This window comes from Mycetomoellerius zeteki, unplaced genomic scaffold (genome assembly GCF_001594055.1).
Source record: "Mycetomoellerius zeteki isolate Tzet28-1 unplaced genomic scaffold, Tzet1.0 scaffold4, whole genome shotgun sequence".
Taxonomy (NCBI): domain Eukaryota; kingdom Metazoa; phylum Arthropoda; class Insecta; order Hymenoptera; family Formicidae; genus Mycetomoellerius; species Mycetomoellerius zeteki.
Window position 1 is genome coordinate 575,017 of NW_017257391.1, and position 10,217 is coordinate 585,233.

Consider the following 10,217-nt stretch of genomic DNA (forward strand, 5'->3'; position numbering starts at 1 on the left):
TATGTACATACATTATTGTATAACACAAAGTATGTTACCGCTGTAGGAATAATTGATTAAATTAGTCTCTGATGATTAATTTGGACACAATGTAGCCATCATTGTTCAGAGAAAATGTCAGTAGTAATAAGTATTTGATTTACATATTTTTCGTAATAATGTGTTCCAAAAATATATTTGCTGACATTTATAAATATTTAACCGCGATGTCTGTAAAATCGTCAATCACCAGCTTCTTTTTTCTTGATGTGACTTTTTGAGCACGTTGTCGCAGGTCACTGCAATGCGGCTGACGGTGGCATTCGGTCAATAGGCGCACTGCCAGCTTCATCCAGCTCTAAATAAGCTCTTGTTCTATTTTGCATGAGAGAAATCGCGTATGCGCGAATTCGCGAAAAAGGCATGAAATAAAAACGCAGGCTTTCTCATTACATTCTTTCCATTATTTAATATTCTGCGTAAAAAAATCATTTTGCCATGGATTTTTTTTCAAAGAGAATGTTGAAATGTTTTACATGTTACTACATTTATTAAACTTTCCATTTTTTCCGCAACCCATCTCATTTTCATACGACAGAGAGGAACGATCGGATGTTTTTCGAATTGGGAGAAAATATCGCGGAGAAAATAATGAACAGTCATGAGGGCACGTTTATTATAATCTATTCTCGCTCTGTAAAAGTACATTTAATTAAAGGCATCGAACGAGCGTGCCTCCTTTCGGTAGTTTCTCAGAGATGGCAGCATTCCTCCTTTCTAGCTCGTCGATCACCTGGAAGCCACCTGCACTCGGTCGATAGTCGGGAACACGCGAATAGCAAGAGCCCGAGCTCCTGGCAGGAGGCAACCTGACCGCGCGTCGTCGCGCGACTGCTAATCTTTCTCTCGGAGCGGCTCTGACACCTTCTAGATCGATATTTCGCTCTAGACCAGCGAGATCGCGATTGCGAACCCTACACGGAAAAAAATAGATTGGGTGGTTCAGCAAAGATATAGCTTGCTGCGCGAGTTCAACATTTATAATTAAGAAGGTTTGATTCAACGAAGAAATTATGTCTGTAAGCGGTATAAGCAATTATTAATATGCTAGCAGCTTATTCTTTGCTACAAAGAAAATTACTAATGTAACAAGCTTTTTTATTATAGCAGCAAAAGTGTACGTCATACCTAGCATGTTTTGTTAAAAATTGTGATCTATATTAAATTGATTTTTATGTAAAGTTATCTTTGTTGTATTAATAAATTTGCTGTGCTATTATAACAAACATGTATAATTATCTATAATTGCTAATTTTATACAATTTTGCTACTTTAACAAAAAAAAACTAATTGTCTTCGTATATTGCAGCTATAGATTTGTTAAATCAGTGCAGTTTTTAGTTGTTTTAACAAATCTTTTCTTTCTGTGTATCTCCTGCGACGTCGCGCTCGCAAATTCCAGACTTGAAATGCAAAAACCCACCAAAAAACATGCCGTTTTGATGATAAAAGATTTCCTAAGAATAATACCGGAGAAGATGACAAATGACCGAAACGGGTTATCAAATCGCTTGAAGTTCTTGCGTATTTCATAAGGAAATATCGTTTTCAAAAAATCGAATAATGACGAATAATGTTAATTCAAAGTGCCGCTAAATTCCCTTCAGAATTCAAAAACTAAATTTGTTTTAATAATAAAGTTTCCATGATTTTGCTTCTCTTCAGTTTGGGACTGGCATTGTCTGGTTGTGATGACGCGAACACTGGTTGCTGTATATGTCATATTTATAAGCGAGATTCTACGATCAAGTCATATGCCGATACGGCACATGCCATGTCCATTAATTCCTACGATTACATATTACATCATAGCTACGTTCTTGTTTCGATTCAATAAAAAGAATATGTGTCGGGTAAATAAGATTAGAAGCAATTAAATAACATTATGAGAAATAAATAAATAATTTATACAAATTATACGTTTATAAATAAAAATAAAGAGTCATTAATAAATATTGTAAAGTATCAGATAACGCTGCAAAAGATAAAATTTACGGTCATTATTGAGATTACATCACGAAAACGTGATGATTACAAAACGAAGAGAAAAAATTTGCTATGAACACTAATCCTTGCCATAATTCCAACAAAGACCATTTGCAAATATAGAGATCGTAAATTATTTGCAAGTGTAACAAATATTTATTCTTTTTTCTACAGGCTACAAGAATTATTTGCAACAAATGCAAAATATTTGTCGAATATGCAAATTTGTTTGCTATAAACAACAAACAAATCTGACAATTAAATTTTGCAATCCTTTTGCGTTCATATAGCAAAATCATTTTTCTCCGTAACATTACATTTGATGTATCTCGTTGCGAGTACCCAAAAAATTATATGTATAGTACCAGTAGACATACTGGTCCATATTACATTACATTCAGCCTTCAGATTAATTGCTCCTTACTGATATCGCGACGTCGTGGTATCAGTAAGAAGCAATTAATCTGAAGGTTGAATGTAATATCGTAACGTGGACCAGCTTGTCTACTGATACTATACATATAATTTTTTGGGTACTCTCTCTCTCTCTCGCAGCGAGATACATCAAATGTAATATCACGGAGAAAAATGATTTTGCTATATGAACGCAAAAGGATTGCAAGATTTAATTGTCAGATTTGTTTGTTGTACTAATAATTTTTTGGGGACTCTCAGCGAGACACATCAAATGTAACGTGCCTGATAGTAGTCTTAAGAAAATGAGGTAATGTCTGATAACGACGCATGATATGCGAAGAGAACGAAGCGATAAGATCTAAGTAGACTAACATGACCGAGTTTTGAATAGTCGGCCAAGCTGTAACTATAGTTGCGAATTGATCATAATTAAGAATCTTACACTGAACTAAAACTGTACGTAAATATAATAAAATATTCATTGAATTATGAAAAAATAATGAATATTGGTCCAATGAATTCTCATCATGATTTAGGTTATAGAATTATTACTAGAATTCATTGCAAAGATGAATATATAATTATATAAATGAATTCAGTTATCGCGTATCAATGAATTAACTATATTAAGTCGGACATTAAATCGGACATTAATTAACGATCATTGGACCAAAAATGACAAAAATTTTTTTCAGTGTAGATCGACTTTCAAGGAAGCTAAAACACTTATACCTTTTTTCTTAGTTAGTTCTAATTCAGTTTCTTTATTTCTTTTTATTTCTCAAACTTCCATCTGTAATTTTCGACGCTGTGCGAGAACTTTGAAAATGCGCGTCAAGATAGCGAATAGCTCTTCGCTTTATCTCGCATAGGCTTATGGGAGATGGTATCGCATCGTCGGAATGTAATTCTTGAGCAAGGCAATTCTTCTGTGTTGAGGAAGAGATAACGGCATCTTTGCTCTTGTGGCACGAAAAAATTATTTTGGTATTGTTAAGTGTTGCTAAATTATTAATTAGTGATTAAAAAAAATTAAGTCAATAATAAATTATATAGAAATCAAGAAGTGGAAGAAAAAAATCTGTCGGAAAATAGACAAAAATTCGAACATTTTTTTTTTGGAGGTCTTGTTTCGATATTAAAATGTTACGATATGGAAAGACAAGGTCTCTTTCATAGGTGGACTAAATTTAAAGTCGCGCGGTTTTTGAAACTATATCAAAAATATATACGAGAAATTGACCTAGAACGGTATATCAATCATTCGGAAAGTTACATAATCTTCCTTCGAGGAAAAGACAAGCGTTGTTCTCAGCGTTTTCAACATGAGGAGGAAAACAGGATTCGCAAAAGGAGGGCCTATACAATATTCTACAAACATATCCAATATTTTCCCTCTTCTGAGAAACATCCCGATGCGGAGGAAAATAACGAGAGCTAAAGAAAACCCTTCTTACCTTCTCCCCCCGTCCCCCCCCCCCCCCCCCGAAAAACGGTTACCGATCGGCCCTATTAAACTGGCCGTGGCGCGGTTTAGTTTCGCGTCTTTCCGCCAAGTTTTCTCATATCGACTACAATCGATAACCACCCGCATCCTCAGCTCTTCATATAATCTCCACCAATATCGTATCTGGATGGCGCCACCTCGTGACAAGCACATCGTGGATTTGTTGATGAAACGGCTCCGTGACCTTAATCCAGTATGATTCTCTTTTTCCACCCCATAGAAGGGGAATCTCGAAAAAGATAAGTAAATTCTCGCTATTATTTTCAAAAAAAATATCGAGTCTGAGATCAATACAGTCTTGATGAATAAATAATAGAAAATAAATAACCACAAGAAAATTGTTTTCAAAATTTTTAAAAAATTATCTACTAAGACAGAGAGCCCCAGAATAAGAATGCAAACGTTAATGATAAGAATATTTATAAGAAAAAAATATGTAGGCCCGTTAAAATCTAAATCCAAAGTTCATAATGATATTCCTCATTTGCAGAAGTGTTTCGTCAAGAAAGGTTCATTGACTTCGCGCAATTCTTCTCTCTGGCAGACTTTTCACCCTAAATTCAAAGAAAAGAGACGGGCAGCAGCAGAAGGGCGCGTAGTCACTTCCGCTAACTGGAAAAGCAGCACGTTGGATTGTGAAAAATCAATAAAATCGCGCACTGAGTTTACGGTGGATCGTAGAAACGGGGGTTCATTGACTCTTCGCGTTTCTACCTTCTACGATCTACATGTTCTTAGAACCCAGTCGAACTTTGTAAAATCGATAAAGACGCTTTGGAGCACGTGCTCGTAGAACGGCAGTACATTTGATAACCCTCGGATCTAATTTTCTACATGTATCAGACTATTTCTGAGAACCGATCATGCTATATCATTTATGCAAAATCGTAAGGAAAAACGGGTCGTATATATCCTTTTCTATATGGCGCATTTAAATGTACGGGGAATGTGGTTTCTCGTCGACGGTTTTGATTTTATATCGAGACCAACTTTTTATACCAGCGTAGCGAAATTTGAACGCTAACATATTTATAGACTTAGTGCTGATTCATTAAATATTATTATCACGCGCTCGCACGTTCGGCGTTAAATATAGAAGCTTGATCCTATAACGTTTTATTTATATAGTGTATCGCGGAATATGTTCAATGTAAATAAGAAAATAGAATTAGCCAACGTCGTCTTTCGCCGTAATGTGGGATCTAAATTTCTGTTCAAATACCGCATTTCACGTTCCTCTCTACGTATAATATAGTTTCCTCACAAAACATCCTTATAAAATTAACGTTCTTACTAGTCAAGAAGACTTCGCGTTTAATTTGAAAGCGTGGAATACGCATATATGCATCAATTGTTTTCTTTCAAGGTCGTGATGGTGCGGCAAACTTTGATGTGTGCACTTACACTCTCGTTATCCATTCACTTTTTCAATTATACGTACATGCTTATGTACGACTCGAGAAAAGGTGAGGGATGAATGTTGGAAGAATAAAACGAGAAAGGGAAAAAAGGAGAGAGAGAGAGAGAGAGAGAGAGAGAGAGAGAGAGAGAGAGAGAGACACGGAGAGGAAGGGGGATAAAATACATAATCCAATGAAACCCTAGATGGAGAACGCGGCTGTTAAAACTACCCTTCACGATCCCATCGTGCTACTAGCTGATTACATGACAGTTACATATAGGTCAGAAAATGAAATTACAAAGCCAACGTTATTCAAGGACTCGCGAAACGTATATTAAACACCACCATTTATTCAGAGGTGGCTCTGGGTGATCCACTCGCATATCCATGAATGAAACTACATTTATTAAAGGGGTAAGATAAATTGCCCAACCCTCTATATGTTATTGTTAACGATAAGCACTTCCTATATTATATTAGTAACGTGCGTCATGATATTTCAAGAAATAAAAAAATATGTGAAAAGAATAAAACAAGCAAGCAATAATAACAAGTTTAAAGAAATATTGTTTCCTTAGGTAAAATATTTATCTGTAATTTATTTGACGATTTAGTTCAAGAACACACGTTTTTCTGTATGTTTCTTTAGCCTACATCTATTTTATATATATATGTATAGATAAGCTCTATTTTATAGGTAAATACGAAGGTAATTCGAAAAATTCTCGACCTAACACAGAAATGACGCTATACATATCAAACACTGCTATAATTTTAGACAAGTTTGATCTTGCACAGAGCTACTGTTAAAGTTTGACAAATGCATTCATTAGTTTTGTTTCGGTAGTATAAAGCAACCAACTTTTGATTCCATCATGACAATGCATCTACTCACACTTCTTCAATCGCAGTCGCAAAATTGCATGAATAGCGTTTCGAATTGATTTCGTACGCACCGTATTCACCAGATTTAGACTTCAATTTTTTTCTTTCCAAACATAAAGAAATGGCTGGCAGGAAAAAGATCGGCCTCAAATACTGAAGTATAATCGATGAAACTAACGCTTACTTTGAAAGCTTAAAGAAATCGCATTACACAGACGGCATAAAAAGTTAGAATATCGTTGGAATAAGTGTATCGAGTTGAAAGGGACTATTTTGAAAAATAAAAAACCTGCTAAAAATCATTCAAATCTTTTGTTTTAGTTCGGGCATTTATCTTCTTAGGTAGTCGTAGTTAAAAAAAAAGACGTTATCTAAGATAGATTAGAAATTTAAAGTGTCATTTTTCACACTTTCAAAAATTCGAGATGAAAAGGGCGCGAACTAAGCTAACTTCGCAGCCAGAATAGCTTTTTCTTTTAGCAAAAAGCTGTCTTTTTAGAGCCATTGTGTGTGTGAAGCAGTGCTGAGTGGGCGTACTTGTCGCCGCGATGCCATCTCGAAAAATGTCGTCGTGCCATTTTAGCACCATAGTAGTAGGTCAAGTTTTTAGAAAATCCAGGTGTAAACCTTGGTCAGCTCGTTCGCGTAATCATCTTTGTAGGAAAACGGACGATTCACCACACCTGGCTCTACCGCAAAAGTTCAATAAAGTTTTCCTCCTAATAGACGTACCGTATACTGGAAACTGGACGTGCCAATAAACTTTGAGAATTTGAAACTTTATAATCCATGATAGACGATACTTGAATCTGATTACTTGTATTTCCACGCAAGTTGCCGTGAGAAGAATTAATTCTTAAATTCTTCTTGATGTCTAAAAAACCTATATATTCTTGGGATATTTTTACTTAAAGTCAAATAATATTCGGACGCTATTGTAATAAATCTGAGTTATTATGTCATTATTATGAAAGAACACCCAAAAAAGATATTCTGCCGATAGGCAGGGAATTCCTCTTAGCATTTCTTCTAAGCAAAAAATCTTACATGAATCAGGCGCGTGTATTTATAACGTATTCATCTATAAAAATGAGGACACATGAGCTATGATCAAAAATAAATTCCTCTATGGAAAATTCTATTATAATAACTCGAATAGCCTTTGAAATAAAAGGATATACAAGATACTAGCGGTACGCTTTTTTGTTAGAAAAAGTTTGTCATTTACGTGATATCGTAACTATACGCGCATGTCAGTCATGCAAGACATTCTTTTAGCATTAAGAGAGAATTGCAATCTTAAATCCAGCACCTTATGGTTATACGAAATTTTTCTACTTTGTGGAGTATCTTTTTGAGGTTGTACCTAAATGGAAAATCCTCTGATGTTAACACAGAACCGCTAAAAAAAAAACGGTAGAATATTTTTTTTGAGTGAATATATCGTGTTTTCCATACGATATTTTTAAGCATTTATCGATTTTAAATAAACGGCGGAAACAAAATAATACAACAATAATAATTTTTTCTAATCGGTTTTTTAGAATTTTCCTTTTTAAGAGAATTTCCAAAAAAGAAATTTATATTTATAAAAAATATAAAATCTCTTTATAAAATCATTCCTGCATAAGTCTTTCTCTATCCTCATCAATCACTTTTTCTGTCATCTGCTCTCTTAAGTATTGCCATTCATCTTCTTTTGCACATTCTTCTCTTTTGTGAGAGGTTGACACTCCTTGCTACCATCGACGTGGTATCACTTACATACTACATCGTTATTTAACTTTGTTTTTCAACGGATCAGATTTTAATTGCGGCAGAGACACGAGATGGATTAAAACAAAAGAACCTCGCTACGAAGATCGCTGACGTCATCCCAGCAATTTTCAAGATAATTATACGAAGCAATGAAGGTGTCGGTCTTCCGAACGTGCCGAAAGTTATGTCCTTTCTTTTTCAATCGATAGCACGGTATAATTTAAAAATAACTTTATCTTCGCGAAAAACGGAATATAATGAGCAGAGTTATTATCGTTACAATAGAAAAGAATAATTGAGAGAAATGAATATAAACTACTCTCGTAATTTTTCAAATAAGAAACCTTCCTTTTACATCATTTATGTATAAGAGTATTTTCATTATATGTGAAAAAAAATAATTCCGACTATATGAAAGAGTATATTAACGCTCTATCAGATCGTTCTACTTTCCCATTTGGATACTCCCAGCAACTTCAGTAATGCACCATGCACTCGCAAGGAACATGGATACTTGATTATCACATATCCATCTCTAATTCAGATTATACCCTCTTCGTGACCCGTCAATGGTAGCTACTTTCTCAGCATTGTCTTCTTTAGAATTACGGTGCGATCGATAAATCTCAACGATGCCGGACTATAGACATTCTGCTAAACTCAGCGCTCTTCTATTTGCACCATCGCCCGCTTCTTTGAGGCGAAGGAGACTTTCGTGGCTATACGGCGAACCCTTTTGGGATCAAGTAGATGGATTCGTTTGAAGTTTGCTAGGAAAAAATCCGAGATTTTTCGCGCCGAAGCGAGGTGTCCAACCCCCATCCTCTTTCTCTTTCTCTCTCTCTCTCTCTCTCTCTCTCTCTCTCTCTCTCTTCCTCTTCTGATTGTTGTATGGCTTCATCGTACGGAAACTATTCGACACGGTAGACTCTCGGCGACAGCACCCTTGCCCTTGACTACAGAGCGCGAGAACGCTCATCTGAGGGGTTTGTTGGCTATCTCTTTCTTTCTCTCTCTCTCTCTCTCTCTCTCTTCTGCTTGTTCCTTTCTTCCTCTCTTTCTCTTCCGGTAGACAAGGGTACAAAAAAGAAAATGAGGAGCAAAAGGGGTAGAAGAGGAACGATGCAGACGAGACGCATGTCGTCCTGCCTCCACAGCTTTCACTCTCTCGCTCTTCTCAATGCGATGTGCGTCCGTTCATCCATCCGTCCGCATGTGCGCACCACATAGTTGCATGGCGTCGTCTCTCTACGTGCCGACGTAAAGTGAGTAGAACGCGTCGAGTGGAGGGTGCAGAGTGCTCCGACGGTGCGTCGAGTGATCATTCGGGGTTGGGTTGGTTGGTTAGTTGTTCGATTGGTCTCCGATCCTATGCCGTAAGAGGCTCATCTCATGTAAAGATCACTTGCTGTGTCATGGCATAACAGTAATTCACGAACAACGTTCGTGTAATAGATCGATTAAAATGGATACATATTTCCTCACATTTGTATATAATTATCGTTCGTTTTGTTAATATTCTAGTCGGCTTATCGCAAATATTACAAATAAATTTGTAACAGGATTAAAATTTTGCAGAATGCTGAATGACACTAGGAAATATTTTCATGTAGTTTCCATACTCGGTTTCGCGCGTTAATTGCTCTTCAGTTTCAATGGCATCGTTATATCTCACGTTTACGCGGGTTCATATCGGGGCGATCGACCTCGAGTGCACTCTTGATGTAATAGACGTAGACTCGAAGCGACGTAATCAAACGGTGCATTAAATGCAACGTTACGACTGAAGATCGATTCGCGGAATATATATAGCGGAATACGATCACGAATGTCGTGCTACGTCAACATAAAGAAGTCGTAGTGGACGCTATATTTTATCGTTATGCGTCGTATAATTGGAATCTACAAGTCGATAACGGGAAACACACCGGCACGATACGTCATAAAATACTAGTCTTTCCTAATTTGTCTATAAAATCATTGAAATTCGTATTCCTTTTCGCTATTGTCACGTTATCGCGCAATAATATAAAATCTGTGGCAATCAGCTAAGTTTACGTCGCTTTATGTCTTCTGTCGAATTGCTTGAAGGGGATCTACAATTGAGGTCCTATTCTATTCTATTTTATATAGAATACGTAAAGTTCAGTAACACAGATAACATATTTTTCTTATATTGTTCTACTTTTTCTGTGCAAATCATATTTATGCACATGTATTATA

The 10,217-nt window shown here is 36.1% G+C and overlaps 1 protein-coding gene across 1 annotated transcript in view; it reads right to left on the reverse strand.

Moving 5' to 3' along the window:
• orb2 (cytoplasmic polyadenylation element-binding protein orb2) overlaps positions 1-10,217 on the reverse strand; it is a 161,753-nt gene that overhangs the window by 133,459 nt on the left and 18,077 nt on the right. The window lies entirely within an intron of this gene.